Source organism: Nomascus leucogenys, chromosome 1a (assembly GCF_006542625.1).
Source record: "Nomascus leucogenys isolate Asia chromosome 1a, Asia_NLE_v1, whole genome shotgun sequence".
Classification (NCBI taxonomy): Eukaryota; Metazoa; Chordata; class Mammalia; order Primates; family Hylobatidae; genus Nomascus; species Nomascus leucogenys.
This window is the reverse complement of record NC_044381.1, coordinates 63,082,856-63,105,369: the sequence shown is the minus strand read 5'-3', so window position 1 is coordinate 63,105,369 and position 22,514 is coordinate 63,082,856. Positions and strand designations below refer to the sequence as shown.

The 22,514-nt window shown below is 37.6% G+C and overlaps 1 protein-coding gene and 1 long non-coding RNA gene across 17 annotated transcripts in view; one reads left to right on the top strand and one right to left on the bottom strand.

Annotated features, from left to right (window-relative positions):
* LOC115834639 overlaps positions 1 to 5,824 on the top strand; it is a 47,203-nt gene extending 41,379 nt beyond the window's left edge. Inside the window, exons 3-4 of the long non-coding RNA XR_004029551.1 lie at positions 4,675 to 4,860; positions 5,784 to 5,824. This is a non-coding gene — a long non-coding RNA (uncharacterized LOC115834639). The remainder of the gene's footprint in view (positions 1 to 4,674; positions 4,861 to 5,783) is intronic.
* Positions 1 to 22,514, bottom strand: part of TRPM3 (transient receptor potential cation channel subfamily M member 3) — a 920,678-nt gene that overhangs the window by 186,817 nt on the left and 711,347 nt on the right. The gene's annotated exons all lie outside the window — the stretch shown is intronic.

Here is a 22,514-nt window from a genome sequence, read left to right as displayed (position 1 = left end):
TTTAAAATAAAAAAAATAGGATTTTTTAGCAGCTAAATTTAGCAGTGAGGACAATTACAAAATTAAGTACTACTCAATAGGTCTCTAAAATCCTGAATGAAAAGAAAATTCATGGGTTTATACCAGATATAATAGACAATTCTAATTCCTTGAAAATAAACGAGGTTTCGTTTTTATTCACTCTTTAGAAAAGAAAAACCTAGCTTTTATTAGGCAGTAGAGTCTGTTTGAGAAAATACCATTTTAGTGTCTCTTCTTAATTATGGTGTCAGTCTAAAAAGCAGCTAATGCCACATTCTAGCCAAATATGAGAACTCCATGGGCTTAAGACTTGAGACGAGTAAGGCAGTCCCTAAAATAAATTGGGTAACTGGAAGAAGAATTCTTTTCCAGAAGGAGAAATATGTGAATCGTAAGCCCTATAATTACTTAGGACATTAACTTATCAACTATCTCATCATCTTTTAAAATATATATAATTAATTTTTTTCAAAAATAGAGATGGGGTGTCACTATGTTGCTCAGGCTGGTTTTGAATTCCTGGGCTCAAGCGTTCTGCCCTCCTCGGCCTCCCAAAGTGCTGGGATTTCAGGTGAGAGCTGCCGCGCAGGCCCATCTCCTCCTCTTTAAACGAAGGCTACCCAAAGCATAACTACCATGCTGCCAGGGACTAACAAGGAAAACAGCCCACAGTCAAAGCATCCTGGATGCTTTGAAAGAGGGGCAGGCTTGGGGACATTTTCCAAGTTGCTTGGTGTTTAGAACCTATCCATCAGGCTAGTTCAATTCCTCCAAAGATTCCCAGAGGTGAGAGGAAATCAACAGCTTTGCTGGGCATGACAAGTTTCATTTCAAGGAGTCCAGCTTGTAATTTCAAGCAGACTGACTGCTGTTACAGGCCCAATCAACTCAGAGTTTCAATTGCTTTTCAAGCATTGCTTCATTGAACACACTCAGCAATCACAGAACCACCCATGTCAACGTGGCAAGGACTGGGAAGGAACTCACAAGTCACTTAACAGAAAAGCATATTTTAGCAGTTTTCTGAAACAATTGTCCTAAACATACCTTTTTACAGTGACTGATCCTAACTTTCTGATATGGACTTGGAAAAAAGACATTTCTGGAACTGGTATACAATCAGGGAGGAGCTGGTAATGTACATATACTGCCTTGTGAAAGAATATTGGATGCTCTTGTTCTCACTCCTACTCCAAGTTGTTATTGGGCTTTACCTATGGTTTCTAAAATCATCAGGTTTTAAGAAGTCATTTTACATTTACATTCACACACACGTAGACACACATCAAATACATTTGTCACATATACACATTAAACACACACACACACACACTGATGATACAAATGGAATTTCCCAAAATAGTCCCCATTTCAAATATTCTTTGCAGTTGTTAGCTCACATCCAAGACCATCTATTTTAAATTTTAGCTTCCAAAATATGGTCACTGAATCAAGATGATCCATATTACGACTCTAAGACTGAAATTCAGATTTTGATTCAATAGATATTTTCTTAACATTTTCTTCAGATGTAGGGATGATATTTCAATGCAATATCTTATGAAATCAGAGGATCTTTATTGCATGGAATATAGCATATTTTGTCCTTGATTTTCCTCACTAACATATAATGGACCTATTGCAATACTCTTGAATGAAACCGTCAATGCATAGAAGCTTTTAGAAAAATGGATTTCTGTAAAAATAAAAAATAAACATCATATGTTGAAACTTATATTTCAACATATAATATTTATTATTTCTTATATAACAATATAATTTTATTATAATATATTTAATATAAATAACAAAATAAATAATATAATAATGTATAACAATATAATCTATCAGGCCACTTAAGTGGCTCTTGCCTTGAGCAAGTCATCTAACTTCTTGTTTTCCTTTTTTTTTTTTTGAGACAGGGTCTTGCTCTGTCATCCAGGGTGGAGTGCAGTGGTGCAATCATAGCTCACTGTAACCTTGAACTCCTGGGCTCAAGCGATCCTCTTGCCTCAGCTTCTCTAGTAGCTGGGACGACAGGCATGCACCTCCATGCCCAGCTAATTAAAACAAAATTATTTGTAGACATGGGGTCTCACTCTGTGGCCCAGGCTGATCTTGAACTCCTGACCTCAAGTGTTCCTCCAACCTTGGCTTCCCACAGTGCTGGGATTATAGGTGTGAGCCACGGTGCCTGGCCGTAACTTCTTGTTTTACAGATGAAAACACTATCTCCTTCATAAATTGTGAGAAAAATAAATTAATATGCACAAAAACAGTTTAAAAAGACCCTGGTACATACTTGGAGAAACTGGACTAACTTAATAGATGGGCTTAAAAAGTAACCTGGATAATGAAAATGTTCAGTAAATGTTGTTGCTATTGTTGTCATTATTTAAAGTCCCAGTTTCCTCATCTGTAACTGAAGGGGTAGATTTAATCTCAATGATCTCTACAGTTTCTTTCCTTTGGTGATGCTCCGTTGCCCGTCCTTTAACTTTCCCTGAAGTGACCAACACAGAAGATGAGTTGGTCAGGTTAACATTTAATATAAATGAAAATTTACTCTGAGGTGTTAAGAGCTGATAGTAGAAACAGGAGCATAAGACTAATTGTTTTGTCTCGTTTTATGCAAATAACTTTCCTGTGTTTGCTTTTTTATAATGCCAAAATGATGAAATGATAATAAGCAGGCAATTTCCTCCAGGGGCTTAAAAACTTGGCCTAGTTTTGAATGTTTTAGGATCCAGAAGGAGAGAAACCTAGCTCAGCCTTAACAGGAAGCAGAACAGCTTGTCAATTGGTTGTTTTAGCTCCCTGGAGTCTCATTCTGATATAGTAATTTTGTGTTATAAATCTGGGAGAATGTTGGACAGGCTGAGGTCCAGTTATTCCAACAACTGCTACTGTAAATCCTACATTCCCCCAGTAGTTGCCCTCTTCCTCAAATATCTTTCCATGCAGAATAAATGCTAGTTATGGGGGCTATAAACTGCTTAAAATTAGGCCTTGGGATAGAGAGTGTCTTCTCCTGTAAAAACAAGCTTTTCCTTATATTTCCCAGTATTTTGGCTCCAACAAAATCCAAGGGCTATATTTCTTGCTCCCAAATGATAGAAAAAGTAATTTAAAAAAATTTTAAAAATGTAAATACTAATGAGAGGCAAAGCAGTCAAGAAGATACCATTTCTCTAGGTACCAACAGTTCAAACAATAAAAAGATGCTTATTTATCAATAATTTGATTTCAATAATATTTTACAAAATGAACCACTTCTGATCAGATATAGATTTATTGGTAATACTGCTTGCAAAACAATTCAAAAGGAAAAGAAAGACAAAGTGAAGTAGAGCTTGTATGAGAGAGGGAATGAAAGATTATCTTTGGTGGTTCTAATTGATTTCTGACATTGTCCCCAACATAGCTTTTGTTGCATGTAAAGAATACTCTGTACAGTGGCCCAAGACTGCTTCAATAATAATTCACTGTTTTGTTAGTCAACAGCTGGCATGTATGTGACCTTGCTGTTTGTATTATACCCAGGAAACAGGAGACTTACGATGGGACTTTGACCAGGGCCAGCATTATAACCACATTAATGGAGAATGCAAATTCAAATTGAGGTGGGGCTGGCAGGAGTTTATCATTGAAAGGCTGCATTCATCACAAATGTCAAGTACAGGCTGGGTCTTCATATTTCTTTTTGTCATACAATGACTTCTTCTCCTGTGGCTCTTTCACATGGACTGTGTATTCAGGGGACAAAACTTCTGCAGTAGGCTTTGAGTAAGGTCAAACTCCATGGTGCCTAAGAGCCTAGGACACTCACTAAAATTGCCCAGTAAAATGTCTGGACCTTAAAGAAATTGTATTATATGAAATTCATGAGTGGGAAGGGCAAGCACTAATGGTCATTTCTGTATTATGGTATTTAACAATTGCTTCCATTCAAATGCTACAATATTATGCAGTCTGTAGTAGATGTCCATGTACAGCATTCACATTCAACTTTAATATTTAGGAAGGCTTTTGTTAGGCAGACGTGGGAGTGGTATGCTAATCAATATGAACTTTTCTCAAGTGTTCTTAATAGGGTAATAACACTGATGCCAGGATAAGCTTGAAGTTTATATTTGCCAAGGTAGATATCCTGCAGAAAGAAGTTTTGAGAACTATAGTAGAAATGGAAGAAAAATATATTAATAGCATAGACTTGGGTATCTTTATAACCAGATACCTACTCTTTTATAAAACCATGGCTAAAAGGACTTAGGTGCTATTGGTAACTTCCTCCTAGTTTAAAACTCAGCCTAATGTTTTCAGTGGTGGGGAGGGATCTGACTCTATGAAATAATGAATGGTTCAGCCTTAAAAATATGTTTATAAATAGCATGAAAAAATGCAAATATTTTATTGCTAAGTGAAACTTTCACTGTATAGATATATGCAACATGATTACCACTGTGTTCAAAACAATGGAAAATAAACCTAAAACCTTATACACAGAAAAAAATACCTTAGAAGAAAATTCAGCAAAAGTCATTGGTGCTTGTGGGGCTGTGGAAGATCTTTTTCCTCTGTTTATATTTTGATAGTTTTAAAATTTTCTATAATAAGCATATTTCTAATTAGTATATATTACTTTCACAATAGAAAAAATAAACTGGATCAAAGCTATACTCAACTTCAAGATGACTGTTCACTGAGAAATGTGAAATTAATATGAAATATGAAAGAAAACTCTTACTATGTAAATGAATCACAGAATCCAAGAAAGATGTGCTGGATGGGAACTAGAGATCATCTAGATTGCATTCTGTCTAATCAGATCATATGAAGGTAAGATTTCTGGGCTGAAGAGTTAAAAGTGTGTCCTTCTCACATTAGAAGAGAGAAATGGAAAGAGTCCAAGCTTTTTATTCAAACAAGGCTGGATTTAAATTTTGATGCTGCTTCTTAACTTTCTGTGTCCTTTGGGCAAATTATTTAACCTCTCTAAGATTTAGAAAAGTAAGATGGCAATAGTGCCTACTTCTTAAAATGGTTTTTAGATTTAAATGAGAAAGGGGAAGACAGATATGTAGGTAGGTAGATAGATACAGATACATATGTACACATATTGCCTAATACCTAATAAGCAGCTTTTTAGCATTATTATTATCAAAGCCTCTTTATTCCTCAGTGGCCATTGGCTAGAAATATTTTGATATCATTTCTTTTGGGTTTAAAAGAGAGGGAAGATAACTACTGAAATCTCTTTCTTCTTCTTCCTTTTTTTAAAAAAAGCATGATAAGCAAATTTAACATGAGATCTACCCTTTCAACAGACTTTTAACTGTACAATACAGTATTGGTAACTACAGGACAAATGTACAATGGATCTCTATAACTTACTTATTTTCCATAAGTTCCTGTTGACTAGCAACTCACCATTTCCCCCTCTCTGCAGCCCCTGACAACCACCACTGTGCTGTCTGCTTCTACAGGTTTCACTATTTTAGATTCCCCTGAGTCCTGTGTCTTCCAACACTGATAGAATAGTATTGAAGACCATGGTATATTTTTTATGGACAAGAGTTGTTGTGACATCATCTCTTGCTGTCTATTCTCCTTCAGCTTCTTCCCTTAGTTTTTCTTTTCCTATAGTGCAGAATTTCTCAAAAGCATGTTCTATTCTGTGTCCACTTTCTCCAGTCTCGTTTTCTGTTGAATGGCCTCTTCAGGATTTGTTTCCATAACACTACTGAAACTGTACTTCTCAGGGTCATCAGCGAACTCCATCTTGCTAAACATCTGACAAAGGACTAAAATCCAGAATCTGCAAGGAACTCAAACAAATCAGCAAGGAAAAAGCAAACAATCCCATCAAAAAGTGGATTATGGACATGAATATACAATTCTCAAGAGAAGATATACAAATGGCCAACAAACATGAAAAAATGCTCAGCATCACTAATTACAAGGGAAATGCAAATCAAAACCACAATGCAATACCACCTCACTCCTGCCAGAATGGCCAAAATCAAAAGATTAAAAGAAATAGATTTTGACAGGGATGTGGTGAAAACAACTCTTTTAACACTGTTGGTGGGAATGTAATCTAGTACAACCACTATGAAAAACATGGTGGATATTCCTTAAAGAACTAAAAGTAGAACTACCGTTTGATCCAGCAATCGCACTACTGGGTATCTACCCAGATGAAAAGTCATCATACAAAAAAACATACCTGCACATGCATCTTTTTAGCAGCACAATTTGCAATTGCGAAAATATGGAACCAGCCCAAATGTCCATCAATCAACAAGTGGATAAAGAAATTGTGGTGTATGTATATATATATCACAGAACGCTACTCAGCCATAAAAAGGAACGGAATAATGGCATTCATAGCAACCTGTATGGAATTGGAAACCATTATTCTAAGTGAAGTAACTCAGGAATGGAAAACAAAACGTCTTACATTCTCTCTCATAAGTGGGAGCTAAGCTATGAGGATGCAAAAACGTAAGAATGATACAATGGACTTTGGATACTTGGGGAAAGGGTGGGAAGGGGGTGAAGGATAAAAGGCTACACAGTGGATACAGTGTACACTGCCCGGGTGATGGGTGCACCAAAATCTCCCAAATCACCACTAAAGAACATATTCATGTAACCAAACACCATCTGTTCCCCCAAAAACCTATTGAAATAAGAAACAAAACAACAACAAAAATATATGTGGCTCAAGCCTGCACCTGACTTTCCTTTTAAGTTTTTTTGCTTTTTAAATTTTTTAAAATAAATAAATTTCTGAAAAGTTATGACCTATTACTTGTTCATTAAGACATTTTAATGACACAGGAACATAATTATGTATTTATTAAGTGAAAATTATAATTTTCACTTAATTACATAATTACATAATTATATGATTATTAAGTGAAAAATTCAGGATATAAACATATATGTAAACAATATCTCAATTATATACAAATTAGTATAGAAAAAATGGAAAATGCACCAAAGTTATAACCATGATTATTTACCTTTCTCATGTGTTTATTTATTTTCTATATTTCTACAATGAAAATATTTTTATTTTTTTAAATGGATATATAACTGTACATATTTATGGGATACATAACGATGTTTTGATATATATAACGTATAGTGATCAGATCAGGGTAATTAGCATATCCATCACATCAAATATTTATCATTGCTCTGTGTTGGGAACATTCAATGTCCTCCTTCTAGCTGTTTGAAACTATATATTATTAACCAGTTATCCTCCAGTGGTATAGAACACTAGAACTTATTCCCCCTACCTAACTGTGATTTTGTATCCTTTAACAAATCTCTCTCTATCCTTCCCTTAAAACATTTTCATAATTAGAAAAATAAAGCAATTATTATTACTATTAATTTAAGGAAGGTTAAGGCTTGTGTTCTAGTTTTGCCGTCTGGAGCTGTGTAGACTTAGACAAATCTCACAGCATCTTTGAGTTTGAGGTCACCACAAATAACACATACATAGTAACAGTTGCCCTGCCTACCATGAGAGGTTATTTTGATGACCAAATCTGAGAAATAACAGACATGATGAGGCTTTATCAGTTGTAGTCATTTCATACATGTATTATAATCTTCTTGCTAAATCAAGTTCCACTCCTGGGCTTCCCTGTATTGCTCAGTGGAACTATCATTCTTGACCACTATCTTTCCTTAGCCACCACACTCAATCAATCGCCAAATCCTTTGAGAGAAACTATTTTTCATTGTGGATTTCTGGGAAGAGATCATCAATGAGGCACCCTTCACACTATGTCTGGAGGGTGGATAGAGATGGAGAATTATAGGGAGAGGACATTTTGACACAGAGAGCACTATGAACAAAGTCACATAGGTGGGATATTCACAGATTTTTCAAAAAGTACATTTGGTTAGACTAGAGTACAAGTAGTACTTCGAGTTGTGGCTGGAAGGATAGACTAAGTCTGGATCACGGAAGGTCTTCAATGTCTGGCTAAGGAACTGAAACTTAATTCTGAAGGCTAGTATATTCCAACCTACAATCATGCTTGTATAATCTTCACCTTTTTGCCATATTGATACACCAACACTACAAGTAGAAATTTTTCTTCAAATTAATTCCCCTTTAAAACTTTTATTTATTTAGGTCTAATACCCTTGGCTTTGTGTTTTATTATAATTATTTCATATATAAGCAAATGAAAACATATCTCAGAAAACAAAAAGATGGATTTACATTCCACCTAAAATGATCTCCTATGCAATTAGTGATAGCCATTCCTTGCCTTGGGAAGCACAGTGAGGGTAATGTGGGTTTCTGATTGGGTGGGAGGTTACATTATAAGAGTTGCTCCTTAATGGGAGTCATCCAGCTGCCCTGTTTCAACTGGAATGGAGAGACTAGAGGGCGCTGAGGTCAGCCAGGGATGGGTAGTTTAGGCAGGCATGGTGAGATTCTGCCTAGGGATGGAGTGGAAATGCAGAGTAGGTGTGAGATGTATGCCTCCAGTCTCTAGGAAGACCTTCCTAGAGTTAGAACTCAAACTACCAATTGTCATGTAAATTATTTAGTAAGTAAGCTATTAAAAGGAATAAAATAATACAATAGTATTCTTATTTAATCGATTGTATTACTTTTATTAATTTTTCTCAGTAAAAGAGAGTAGTTATATTTTTCCATTGCCTCTAATCTACCAATATTTTTTGAGGAATATGGCTGAAAAAGGCCAGAGGTATTAAAATTCTATGTGTGTTCATTGGTTATGAGAGAGAATTTGAGGCTTGGATAGCGGGATTGAAAATCAAACTGGGCGGGGCACAGTGGCTCACGTAATCCCAGCTCTTTGGGAGGCCGAGGTGGGTGGATCACCTGAGGTCAGGAGTTTGAGACCAGCCTGGACAACATGGTGAAACCCCGTCTCTACTGAAAATACAAAAATTAGCTGGGCATGGTGGCGGGTGCCTGTAATTCCAGCTACTTGGCAGGCTGAGGCAGAAGAATCACTTGAACCTGGGAAGCAGAGGTGGCAGTGAGCTGAGATCATGCCACTGCACCCCAGCCTGGGTGACAAGAGCAAAATCTCTGTCTCAAAAACAAAAAATAAATAAATAAATAAATAAAAGAAAAAGAAAATCAAATGGGTATTTGCTCTTCATTTCTATAGTCTTCCCAAATCTGTTTCGTTGTTCTGATGAGCTAGCATAATTCTTGTCCCATTGTCATGCAGCTCAAATGACACAAGGAATGGAACAGAGCTTTATACACTATAAGCATTATCATACTTCAGTAGATGAAAGGTGTTATTATTATTATTATTGGCTGTTTTGGAAAGGAATTGTGTAAATTACATTTTCTTGATATTTGTTTTTCATGTCGATGAATATTTTGTGAGACTACAGGGTGGTCTGGACACTGTGCCTACATTTTCCTTGTAAATATAATGACTGGTACATAGGGGCAGAAGGTATTCCAAGAATATCAGCCAACAAGATAGTCTTTTCTTTCCATGTGAATCTCACAGTTTAATATTCATTCAGATTGTTCTGGGAATGAAAGAGAAAATGGGCTCCTACTTAACAGTCATTTTAACTTGATCACACTTGATAATTAGAATATTGAATCAGATGAAAAAGGTAGAAAGAGCCCAGGATTTGCAGAAAGACGCTCTTGGCTTAAGTACAAAGTTGCCACTAACTAAACAAACTTGAACTTGTCACTTACTGTCTTTGAGTCTTGATTTCTCTCTGTAAAATGGAGATACTAATACTGACCTCAGCAAGGTTGATTTTTGTATCAAACAAGATAATATGAAAATGATCTTTGCTAAACATAAAGTGCTATATAGACATCATCACCATTGTTATGATAAAAATATTTATTGAGTGCTTATTATGTTCTTTGTATATGTTAACTCATTTAATCCTTATAATTAATGACATAATATTGGTATTATTATCTAAATCTTCTGGAGGTGAAAACTAAGACATATGGAGGTTAAATAACTTGCCCAATATTGTATATTAAATGGCAGATCTGGGATTTGAATCAGGCAAATTGACTATAAAGCCTGCATCACCCTTATTTCTAAAATAATGATATTCTAATAATTTAAAAGCATTTCAGAACCTCAAAAATTTATCAGTAACCCACTGTATGTTGAAAACTCACATGGAAAACATTTTGAGTTGAAAAATTCTTTCTCTTTATCTTCTTTCCACTATTTTATTTAAAATGTTTGGACTTAAATTATGTTAAGATGATATTCAGATAACATTTAAAAGGAGTTTTGGTACAATTCAGTATCTATCTCAAAGAACATTTCAATTTCTCCCCAAACATTATTTTGGAGAAAAAGCTTTTCTAAACTTGATGCATGACTCTATGACTTTCAGCCATTTGGTGTAAAAAAGTCCCTTCCCATCTATAAAAGGCTTGATTCCTCTTATGACTATAAGCAGGCCAATTGAGCTTGTTTGGTCATTGGTGTTAAACAGGGAAGGCAGTGGCTTGCTTCTTTCTTATCACCTGGGAAGTTATATATGCTTCCTCTTAATTGTACCCTGTCCACTAAAATGATCAAGAAGGGAAGATGGAACCTGAAGATGAAATCAAAAGTCCTGAAATCAAAGTATGCCCTACTGATAATTTTAACTAAGACTGGATAAAATATGAGAGGAACAAGAAACGTCTGTGTTTATAATCTAATGAGTCCCTGTAGTTACATGTAGAATAATTGTAGTTACAGTTAACAGTTACTGAGTGCTTCCTAGGAGCCACACACTGTGCCAACATTCTTTACACATAAAAGTTAAATACTTAGCTCTCCCAGCAACAGGGTGTTGGGTACTGACAATTCTGAGGAGTGAATCCTATGTTGTCCTGACACCCTGACCTGACAAGTAACACTGACCATCTCCTGCTTATGGTAGTAAGAGACTACCATTTTTCTAAGCAGGAAACATCGACTTTTTGTTCCTTTCTCAGATACAGACAGGATGCCCATTTGAAAAACAAAAACAAAAAAGAGAGAGAGAGAGATGAAACTTATTTAAAAATCATGCTTGCTTGGTTTTTATGAGTCTATTAAGGGATAGGTAGGGAGTTGGCCTTCAGTTTCCTAAATGTGGAAAGAGAGTTGTAATTGGATGCCAACATCAGCTTCAAACATACTCTCATAAACATAATAAATCTCCTTGCACTGGAAGGTAGTGGAGTTGGCCTCCAGAGACTTATCTGTAAGGCACAGACAATAGCCCTCTGCTGTCTTCTCCAGTGTCTAAGGGAAAGTTGTCAGCTCTGGAGCCTGAGGGCCTGCAGAGAATGGGAAGCCATGTAACATTGGGATACATCTTGGCCTTGCATTTGGTAGGGGATATGGGGCATGTGCAACCCTTGGATCAAAATCTTTTGGTATATCTATATTTATCACATTGGGGTAAAAAAAAAATCAAACCATTGTTTCGACCAAAAGGAGGAAGCCCCTAGTGTGACAGAGTCTAGAACACACGGGAATTATCACTCTATTTTAAAGCTGAGGATCCCAGGGCTCAATGCAGGTTAAGCTACTTGAGTGATGAAGGCAGAGTTGGAATCCAGGTTTGTCTGCTTCTAGTACTTGGTTACAACTGCCACATTAGATTGCTTCCCGTGGGTTGCACAATTTAAGTGGATGGGCCTGGATCAAATCCAAGCCCATAAACCAAATTTATGACTCCCTAAGGAGCTGTGCCTCTGTGTTAGTAGAGATTTTAACAAAATTTATAGATACTGAATATGTATCAGCCCCATTAATGTATATATATCTGAATTCATTCATTCACTCACTTATTTGTTAAAGATTTATTGAGTGTCTGCTATGTATATGCTATGATATTAAGCACAACTAGGCAAGAGTGAGTGCAGGAGAAACATAGAATAATGAATCAGACAGATTCTGCTCTTAAGAGCTTACACGGCAAGTTAGAGATATACATAAATAAAGCATAAATGACAAGCACAAGAGAGTTACAAATAAAGGAGGTAAATGGATTCCAGGTGTGTGTGTGTGTGTGTGTGCGTGCACACATGCAAATGCAGACATGTGCATGGGTTTGGCAATTGAATGTGACTAAAGAGAGTGCTCTAAGCTTGAACAATATCAGGGAAATAGAAAATTTAAAAATGACTGTAAGGAGATCTGTTTGGTTAGCATGATGAATCCATAAAGAAGCAATGGAATTTTGGACTGAAACTACAGGCAAAACATTCTACTTTACGTTCAAAAGAGTGATATGATTGGCTCTGTGCTTCAACAAGGGCTACCAGGCATTTCTATGGCAAGGGGCCAGCAAACCACTGCCTGTGGGTCAAATTTGTTTTATGCTCTGTTTTTCTGTGACCAGTAACCTGAGAATTGATTTTTACATTTTAAAGGGTTGTTGAAAAACAAGAAAGCAAACAACGAACAGTATGTGACAGAGACTGTATCTGGTGTGCAAAACTTGAAATATTTACTATCTGCCACTTTACAGAAAAGTTTGCCAACCCCGGAATGTGTGTAGGATGCATCTTTAGGGGGATATTGGACTAGGCAACCAAGTTCATAGGGAATAGCAATAGTCTAGGCAAGGAAGAATGAGGGTATGCGTGAGAGTGGAATTTGGAAATGCAGGAGCCAGGGGAAAGCAAGGCTAGATATTTGTGCATTTGGGAATTGTCTTGATTAAAATGGTAATTGAAGTCACAATAGTGAATGAAAGGGAAAAGAGCCAATAATTGATCATAGTTAAACATTTGTTTTTAGAGTGGTGAGGAAGAAGAGGATCTAACAATGGAAAAAGAAAATGAATGGTAACAGAAGTGTTAAAGAAATAGAAAATTGAGAGTCTAACATGAAATTCACAGGAAAGTAACTTTAGAAGAAAGAGGAAGTCGACAGCCTCAAATGCTATAGAAAATTTACTAAAAAGGTTGCAAAAGTGATGGCCTAATATCTTTGCTTCCATTTATTCCATTAGCACAATTTGTACTTCCTTGGCTTTTGCTTGCCTTATGCTGCCCTGCCCAAGAGAGAATGTGGTGATAATGAGGTATTAGAGCCATAGCTGCCAGGGTACAACAGTGACCTAGCCCTTAAGTTTCGCTTCTCATGTTGTATGTCTATTACGTTCTAAATAAAGGTAGATGCCAAGTCTCTTCTAACTCTCCTCAAGGTACTTCTTCTCCATGTCAACTGGTGGATATGTGATTGCTAGGATTTGAATATTTGTGTCTCCTTCAGATTCATATGTTGACTCTTAATCACCAAGATGATGGTATTAGGAGGTGGGGCCTTCGAGAAGTGATTAGGTCCTGAGGTCTTTGCCCTGATGAATGGGATTACTGCCCTTAAGAAAAAGGCCTGAGGAAGCTTGCTTGCCCCCTCCACCACATGAAGATGCAGCAAGAATGTACCATCTATGAGAAAGTGGGCCCTAACCAGATACTGAATCTGCCAGAGTCTTGATCTTGGACTGTCCAGCCTCCAGAACTGTGAACAATAAATCTCTGTTGTTTGTAAACTACCCAGATTATGGTATTTCATTATAGCAGCCGGAACAGACTAAAACAATGGTCCCTGGAGACTTGACTGACGAGGGTCAAGAAAAAATTAGTTTATTTAGTTTTTTTTTTTTTTTTTTGAGACAGGGTCTTGCTCTGTCCCCTGGGCTGGAATGCAGTGGTATGATCTCAGCTCACTGCAGCCTCAAACTCCTAGGCTTAGGAGATTTAGCTAGAACTCCCGTTGCATGCCAACACAACCAGTTCATTTCTGTATTTTTTTTGTGGAGATAGGGTTTTGCTATGTTGCCCAGGCTGGTCTCAAACTCCTGGGCTCAAGTGATCCACACTTCTCACCTCCCAATGTCCTGGGACTATGGGCATGAGCCACTGTGTCCAGACAAGAGTTGGTTTATTTTCATTCCTGTATATCCTGAATTGATGTACTGGATAAACAGACTTAGTACTCTAGTTGCAATGTTTGCTTCTTGATTTTAGAATCATTATTGCAAATGAGAACCAGCTGTAGGGAAGCAGGAAGCCCATGTTACCATACTATAAAGTCTGTGAAGTACATTACAAAAACCCCCAAGATATAGTCCAGAAATTAAGATGTTAAAGTAATTTCACCACATAAATTATGATTAGAAAGCTATTTTTTTTTCTTTTTACATTCAGGCCATGAGTGCACCAATAAACACTCAATAACTAGCACAAATCCAAAATAAGCCATTGGACAACTATCTTATTTTGGAAACTATAGGGCAGAGTTAAGAAATAGTAAATAACATCCTACTTATTAAAATTGTTAAAGCAATTTACCAAAAACTGTGTAGTAATAAAGTCAGAAAACTGAAATATGCTCTAGGTTCTGAGATAAGAAGAATAAAAATCAGATTATTTCCTATACTTCATAAATAAGTAGTACTAAAATGAAGTCATCCTGGAGAAGGCAACAAATTAGTATAAAGTTATTCGTGCTTTATTTAATTTTTGTCTTTTAACATAATTAAATATGAGCTAACATTTCACCTTTATGGAAAAAGAAGTCTGGCATATGAATATTTCACTTGTGTAAGAAAAGCATAATGGATAAAGTCCATTTGACCCAGATGTAGATTCAATGGCTAATTATTGAAATCTCTCTCCCTTTCTCTTTCTTGACAGTCACTGCATGTATCTCATTTAAAATAATTACTATTTAATCTGGGTTGTAATAACCAACTAATTCTAGCAGAGGTTATGCACATCATAAATAATGTCAGGGTCCCTACAGAAGAAATGATATATAACAGCTTTCACCAACACGCAGCTTAGACCTAGGCTACTAGGCTGTACTGTAAGATTGTACTATGCATTTTTCTGTTGAAAATCAGAGTAAGCAGTTGTGAGATGTCATAGCTGGATGCTCGCAGTTTCATGTGATCGTGCAAGTGGAAATGGCAGCAGAAGAGAATCTTTTCCCAGATGAAAGAAAGTATGGGAGTTTGGAAAGCCTAAATTATTGGCTGGGAAACAGGGTGGTAAAAAGAAGTAATGGAAGTGTGGGGATTCATCCAGACTGCATTCAGACTGTGGAGGGCCTCAAAGCCACATTAAATAGTTTGGACACTTGTCAGTAGCAAAAGCAAGTCCTTGAAACTATCTGAGCAAAGAAGTTAACAAGTCAGGCCTGGGCCTCAAGCATCAAGCTTGGAGGAGTGTGTGGAATAGCTTGGAGGACGGACAACAAGGTTTCCTTTCTGGGACTAGGTAGGAACACATAGTAATGGCCCTGGGGAAGAAAACTGAGGCTCAGAATGAGGATGATGGCACTGGAATCAAAGTAGAGCAGGCAGATGTGAGAGACGCTGCCGAAAGAAACTCAGAATAACTTGGCCACAATTGACTGGTGGCGGTGCAATGAGGATAGGGGAACTGAAGCTTTCAAGATTGAGAAAATGAAACGAGAATTGGAAGGGGAAACATGGTGGAGAGGTAGGGCTGGGAAGCACCGGAGGATGTTGGATAGGCTGATTTTGTTTCTGGACGTGTAGAACTTGAAGTAATGATGGGACAACCAGGTGAGACATCTAACCGCAAGCTGTAATTATGGTTGGAGAGATCGAGAGAGCAAGGTTAGGGCCAGAAATAGTTTTGTGAATAATCTCCAATGAGGTTGTTGGTAAAGCCAACAGGAGATGTATGATAGTACCAAGAAAAAAAAAAGGTATTATAACAAAATACATAAATGAGACTTAGCAATTGAGACTATCTTACTGAACAAATGAACGAAATTTAAAATGTATACAGGGTAATAAGCACAGAATAAATGCAATTAGACTAATTTACCACTTAAAAATAGAGCATCTAATATGATATTAAAAACAAAAGCTATATATAATTTTTAAGAAACTCATCTAACATACAGGGTGCAGAAAAGCTAAAAATAAAAGAAGAAAAAGCATGAAAATTTCCTATATTGGGAAAGTACGAACTAAAAGAAGTTGATGTAAGTGGATTAATATCAGACGAACTGAAATGCAAGACATAGCATTGTCAAGAATAAATAAAGTCACCGAATAATGATAGAAAAATATTTCACCAGGAAATATAGCTAGTCTAAAAACTTATAAGCCAAACAACATCATCTCAAAATATATAAAGCAAAAATTTGACAGAATTTTAAAGAGAAATTGACACAATCTCCCATGAAAGGAGACTTAAAATTACTTCTCCAAAAAATGACACAAAGAACAAAAGGACTGAGAACAAAGAAGTCTCAGATAATGTCCACATTTACAGATGAAAGTAATGAGAAGCATAAGGAAAAGAGGAGAAGAAAAAGAAAAGTTGAAGGACTAGCAGAAAAGTACAATGTCCTTGAAATTTTAGGAAGGTAGAAAAGACAGAAGTAGAACTCAGTGTAGAGGGAGTAATACAGTTACTGTCCAAGAAATGTACATTTTCTAGAGAAAAAATCATGGAGGAAATGCAAAGTGATGGGATGTGTTGCCTGTTCAGAGAATGACTGTAGAGAAGAAGAGGGGCACTACTTCCTCTGATACTACACAGAAAAAAAAGGCATGGCTCAAGATATAGTCACACTGGGATAAAGGAGAAGAAAGCAGAGGAGCTTACATTTATGCCCTTTGATTTCCTTTAAGGAGGAGTCTTCTGTTGAGCATGAGGAGAATGAATTGTTAAATTCAATGCAATTTCAATCCACATCTCAACAATGTGTGCGTGTGTGTGTGTGTGTGTGTGTGTGCGCACATGCACATGTACATGCAATCTGAAAGGCTGAGTTTAAAATTTACCTCTAAGAGCAAAGGGCTAAAATAGTTGGCAACTCTGGAGAAGTGTCACAAGGAGTGTGACTTGCCTTATCTTACATCAGGGCTTATTATAAAGTTACACTGATTAGAAAAGTAGGGCACCAGACAGGACTAGACAAGTAGGGAAGCCAGAAAGGCTCATGTATAGGTGGAAACCTGCTTTATGAAAGAGCTGGCATTATGCCACATAAGGATGGACCATTCAATAAATGATGTAATGTCAGTTAGTCATCCACATGGATCCTCACTTCATATCATATACAAAAAAAATCAGTTATAGATGGGTTACAGATTTAATGTGGAAGGTGAAACTAGACACATTTTAGTTGAATATATAGAATATCTTTTTTGATATTTGGGTAAAGAAGAGTTTATTAAACAAGAGGCAAAAGGCACAAAACATAATAAAGGCTGATACATTTAACTACAGTCATGGGCTGCATAACGATGTTTCAGTCAATGATGCATTGTGTATGTGACAGTGGTGCCATGAGATTATAATATTGTATTTTTATTGTACCTTTTTATCTTTAGATATGTTTAGATACACAAATACCTACCATTGTGTTACAATTGCCCACAGTATTCAGAACTGTAATATGCCATTCAAGTTTGTAGCCTAGGGACAAATAGGCTATACCATAGAACCTAGGTGTGTAGTAGGCTATGTTGTCTAGGTTTTTAGAAATACACTCTATGGACTGGGTGTGGTGGCTGACGCCTGTACTCTCAGCACTCTGGGAGGCTGAGGTGGGCAGATCACCTGAGGTCAGAAGTTCGAGACCAGCCTGGCCAACATGGTGAAACCCCGTCTCTACTAAAAATACAAAAATTAGCTGAGTGTGGTGGCTGGTGCTCCCAAAAGCTACTTAGGAGGCTGAGGCAGGAGAATTGCTTGAACCTGGGAGGCGGAGGTTGCAGTGAGCCAAGATCAGGCCACTGTACTCCATCCTGGGTGACAGAGCAAGACTCTGTCTCAAAAAAAAAAGAAAAGAAATACACTATGATGTTCACGCAACAATGAAATAGCCTAACGACACATTTCTCAGGATGTATCACCATTGTTAAGTAAAGTGTGACTGTACATTAAATTTGAGAATTTCTATTTATCAAAGTACATCAAAAAAAGTGAAAAAACAAGCCCCAAACTGAGAAAATGTATCTGTAACACAACCAACAAAAGATTAGTATTTAACATATATAAAAAGAATAAGAGGAAGTGGCTGTGGTTTGAAACTTGAAAAGAATATAAAAGATTTAGAACAATGATTATAGGGAATAGGAGAGCCTATTGACTAGAGATAAATACGAGGATTGGCTGGCATTATTGAAGGCCTAATTGAATTAGACCGATTGACTCAGCTTTGGGAGTGGTATGAGAAGCATCAGGCACATAGAATAGAGTAATTGACAGGTGAGGGAACCCAGATGGGAGCAGGGAGGGTGGAAAGACATAGTGCAAACTCGCAACAAGGCACAAGGTAAAGAAAACTATTTTGAACACGTTTTTACACAGATTGCTTGAGGTGTTTGATCTGAGGGTCGTGAACAGAGAAGCTTGGCATCCAGGTTCAGGTTCAGTATGAATGAAGTGGTGGGAGGGGGAAGGTAGGGCAGTTATCTCTGGAGTGGGGAGTAGATTTTAAAGTCCTAGATTCTGGAGCAGCAAGGCTTTGAGCGGAGGCATGATTCCCAGGTGTGACTGGGAAGAGATGGAAAGATGAACTGATTGGATGCTAGGAGGTTTGGCCGCTGTCAGGGGAGGAGAGTGAATGAGAGGAGTCACCAGTGTGGAAGCAGAAGGTGGCGAACTAGGAGCAGGGCTGGTGTTGTCATCACCATGACTTGTTTAGGGCCACACAACCATGGGGCTTACCATGCCAAGTCCAAGTGGTCCTCCTACACTCCAGGGTATCAAAAGCAAATGTACTGCCCCAGTCTGGGGCTGGTTGGTTGGCAGTGGTGATAGAGGAAGGCTTCTGCAGGAGCTCAGAGGACAGACAGGAGCTCCAGGAGGCAGCAGCAGAAAAGGAGCTGGCACTGCCCTCTGGAGCATAAGGCTCTTGGTTTCTACGCACATAATCAGCCTCACTGTGTGCATGGCCACCTGTGTCCTCTTTTCCTGGTCTTGATATTCTTTATGACCAGACCCCTCTTGAGGAGGAAGACAATAGAGGGACACCTGATCTGTGACATCTGTTCCCAAATGAGTATGTTGTAGATAGTCTTTATCTCTTTAATTTCTATTCTTTACCTGAAAACAATGATAGAACTTAGGTTACAGGTTGATTTCTAGAAGGAATCTTTTTTAAAGGGGACAGGTTTTGAGTAAGCAGAGAAGTGAATTTCTTCAAGATCTATATGAAATGAGCAGAAAGTACAGCAGTATCTCTGTGTGATGATGTCGTGAGGGGCTGCCCCACCTAGCTTGAAATTGCAGACCCAAGGCATATTTTTCATGAGGCCACACCACCCAGAGGCCCATCCATACTGCAGGCTTTATTATGTAAGTCAGTTAAGTGCTGGGATGAGAAAGACGTCACATCAACTCTAGAACCAAATAGCTTAGCCAAACTTGGCAATGGTTAGACTGGTCTCATAATATTATACCCCACATAGTTTGTAAGGGGAATCAAAAGAAACTTGAAGGATACAAGAGAAAAGAGGAACTCTACGACGATGCAATGCCTCCTTGTTTTGTGCGCTATGCTATGGAGCCTAATGAGCAGAAAACACGGGCTCTGCAGCAAGACAGTCCTAGTTTGGCTCTTCCTGGCTGTGTATATCTCCCCACCTCTCTTAGCCTCAGTTCCTTTCCTTGTCTCTGCAAGAGGAGAAAACAATGCCTACTTTGTGTCTACCTTATTTTCAAGGCATCTGGTACCATCCATGCACATAAGTAGTCCCTCAAAATTTGAAATTATAGTTATACTGTAATTTTGATTTAAACATTTCTAACTTATTTTTGCCCAGATGTGGAGATAATTTGTTGCTTGTTAAGAACACACAGGCCACCGGGCGCGGTGGCTTACGCCTGTAATCCCAGCACTTTCGGAGGCCGAGGCGGGCAGATCACGAGGTCAGGAGATCAAGACCATCCTGGCTAACACGGTGAAACCCCATCTCTACTAAAAATACAAAAAATTAGCCGGGCGTGGTGGCGGGTGCCTGTAGTCCCAGCTACTTGGGAAGCTGAGGCAGGAGAATGGCGTGAACCTGGGAGGCAGAACTTGGAGTGAGCCGAGATCGCGCCACTGCACTCCAGCCTGGGCGACAGAGCGAGACTCCGTCTCAAAAAAAAAAAAATAATAATAATAAAAATAAAAATAAAAGAACACACAGGCCAACATTCAAATTTAGGAAATACACAGAACACCACAAAGATACTCCTTGAGAAGAGCAACCACAAGACACATAATTGTCAGATTCACCAAGGTTGAAATGAAGGAAAAAATGTTAAGGGCAGCCAGAGAGAAAGGTCAGGTTACCCACAAAGGGAAGCCCATCAGACTAACAGCAGATCTCTCTGCAGAAACCCTACAAGCCAGAAGAGAGTGGGGGCCAATATTCAACATTCTTAAAGAAAAGAATTTTCAACCCAGAATTTTATATCCAGCCAAACTAAGCTTCGCAAGTGAAGAAGAAATAAAATCTTTTACAGACAAGCAAATGCTGAGATATTTTGTCACCACCAGGCCTGCCTTACCAGAGCTCCTGAAGGAGGCGCTAAATATGGAAAAGAAAAACCAGTACTAGCCACTGCAAAAACATACCAAATTGTAAAGACCATTGACATTACGAAGAAACTGCATCAATTAACGGGAAAAATAACCAGCTAGCATCATAATGACAGGATCAAATTCTCACATAACATTAACCTTAAATGTAAACAGGCTAAATGCCCCAATTAAAAGACACAAACTTTGAGAGCCATGAGTATGCTGTATTCAGGAAACCTATCTCACTTGCAAAGACACACGTAGGCTCAAAATAAAGGGATGGAGAAATATTTACCAAGCAAAAGGAAAGAAAAAAAAAAGCAGGAGTTGCAGTCCTAATCTCTGATAAAACAGACTTTAAACCAACAAAGATCAAAAAAAAAACAAAGAAGGGCATTACATAATGGTAAAGGGATCAATGCAACGAGAAGAGCTAACTATCCTAAATATATATGCATGCAATACAGGACCTACAAAGAGACTTAGACTCCCACACAATAATAGTGGGAGATTTTAACACCCCCATTGTCAATATTAGACAGATCAATGAGACAAAAAATTAACAAGGATATTTAGGACTTAAACTCACCTCTGGACCAAGCAGACCTAATAGACATCTACAGAACTCTTCCCCAAATCAACAGACTATACATTCCTCTCAGCACCACATCACACTTATTCTAAAATTGACCACATAATTGGAAGTAAAACACTCTTCAGGAAACGCAAAAGAACGGAAATCAACAGTCTCTCTGACCAGAGAGCAATCAAATTAGAACTCAGGATTAAAGAACTCACTCAAAACCACACAACTACATGGAAACTGAACAACCTGCTCCTGAATGACTACTGGGTACATAATGAAATTAAGGCAGAAATAAACAAATTCTTTGAAACCAATGAGATACAATGCACCAGAATCTCTGGGACACAGCTAAAACAGTGCTTAGAGGTAAATTTGTAGCACTAAATACCCACAGGAGAAAGTGGAAAAGATCTAAAATTGATACCCTAACATCACAATTAAAAGAACTAGAGAAGCAAGAGCAAACAAATTCAAAAGCTAGCAGAAGACAAGAAATAACTAAGATAGAGCAGAACTGAAGGAGATAGAGACACAAAAAACCCTTCAAAAAATCAATGCATCCAGGAGGTGGTTTTCTGAAATGATCAACAAAATAGACTGCTAGCCAGACTAATAAAGAAGAAAAGAGAGAAGAATCAAATAGACATAATAAAAAAGATAAAGGGGATATCACCACCGATCCCACAGAAATACAAACTACCATCAGAGAATACGATAAACATCTCTATGCAAATAAACTAGAAAATATAGAAGAAATGGATAAATTCCTGGACACATACACCCTCCCAAGACTAAACCAGGAAGAAGTCAAATCCCTCAATAGACCAAAAACAAGTTCTGAAATTAAGGCAGTAATTAATAGCCTACCAACCAATAAAAGCCCAGGGCCAGATGGATTCACAGACAAATTCTACCAGAGGTACAAAGAGGAGCTGGTACCATTCCTTATGAAACTATTGCAAACAATATAAAAGAGGGACTCTTGCATAACTCATTTTATGAGGCCAGCATCATCCTGATACCAAAGCCTGGCAGAGACAAAACAACAACAAAAAAGAAAATTTCAGGCCAATGTCCCTGATGAACATCAGTGAGAAAATCCTTAGTAAAATACTGGCAAACCAAATCCAGCAGCACATCAGAAAGCTTATCCACCAGGATAAAGTCAGCTTCATCCCTGGGATGGAAGTCTTGTTCAAAATATGCATATCAATAAACATAATCCAACACGTAAATAGAACCAATGACAAAAACCACATGATTATCTCAATATATGCAGAAAAGGGCTTCAATAAAATTTAACACCCCTTCATGCTAAAAACTCAATAAACTAG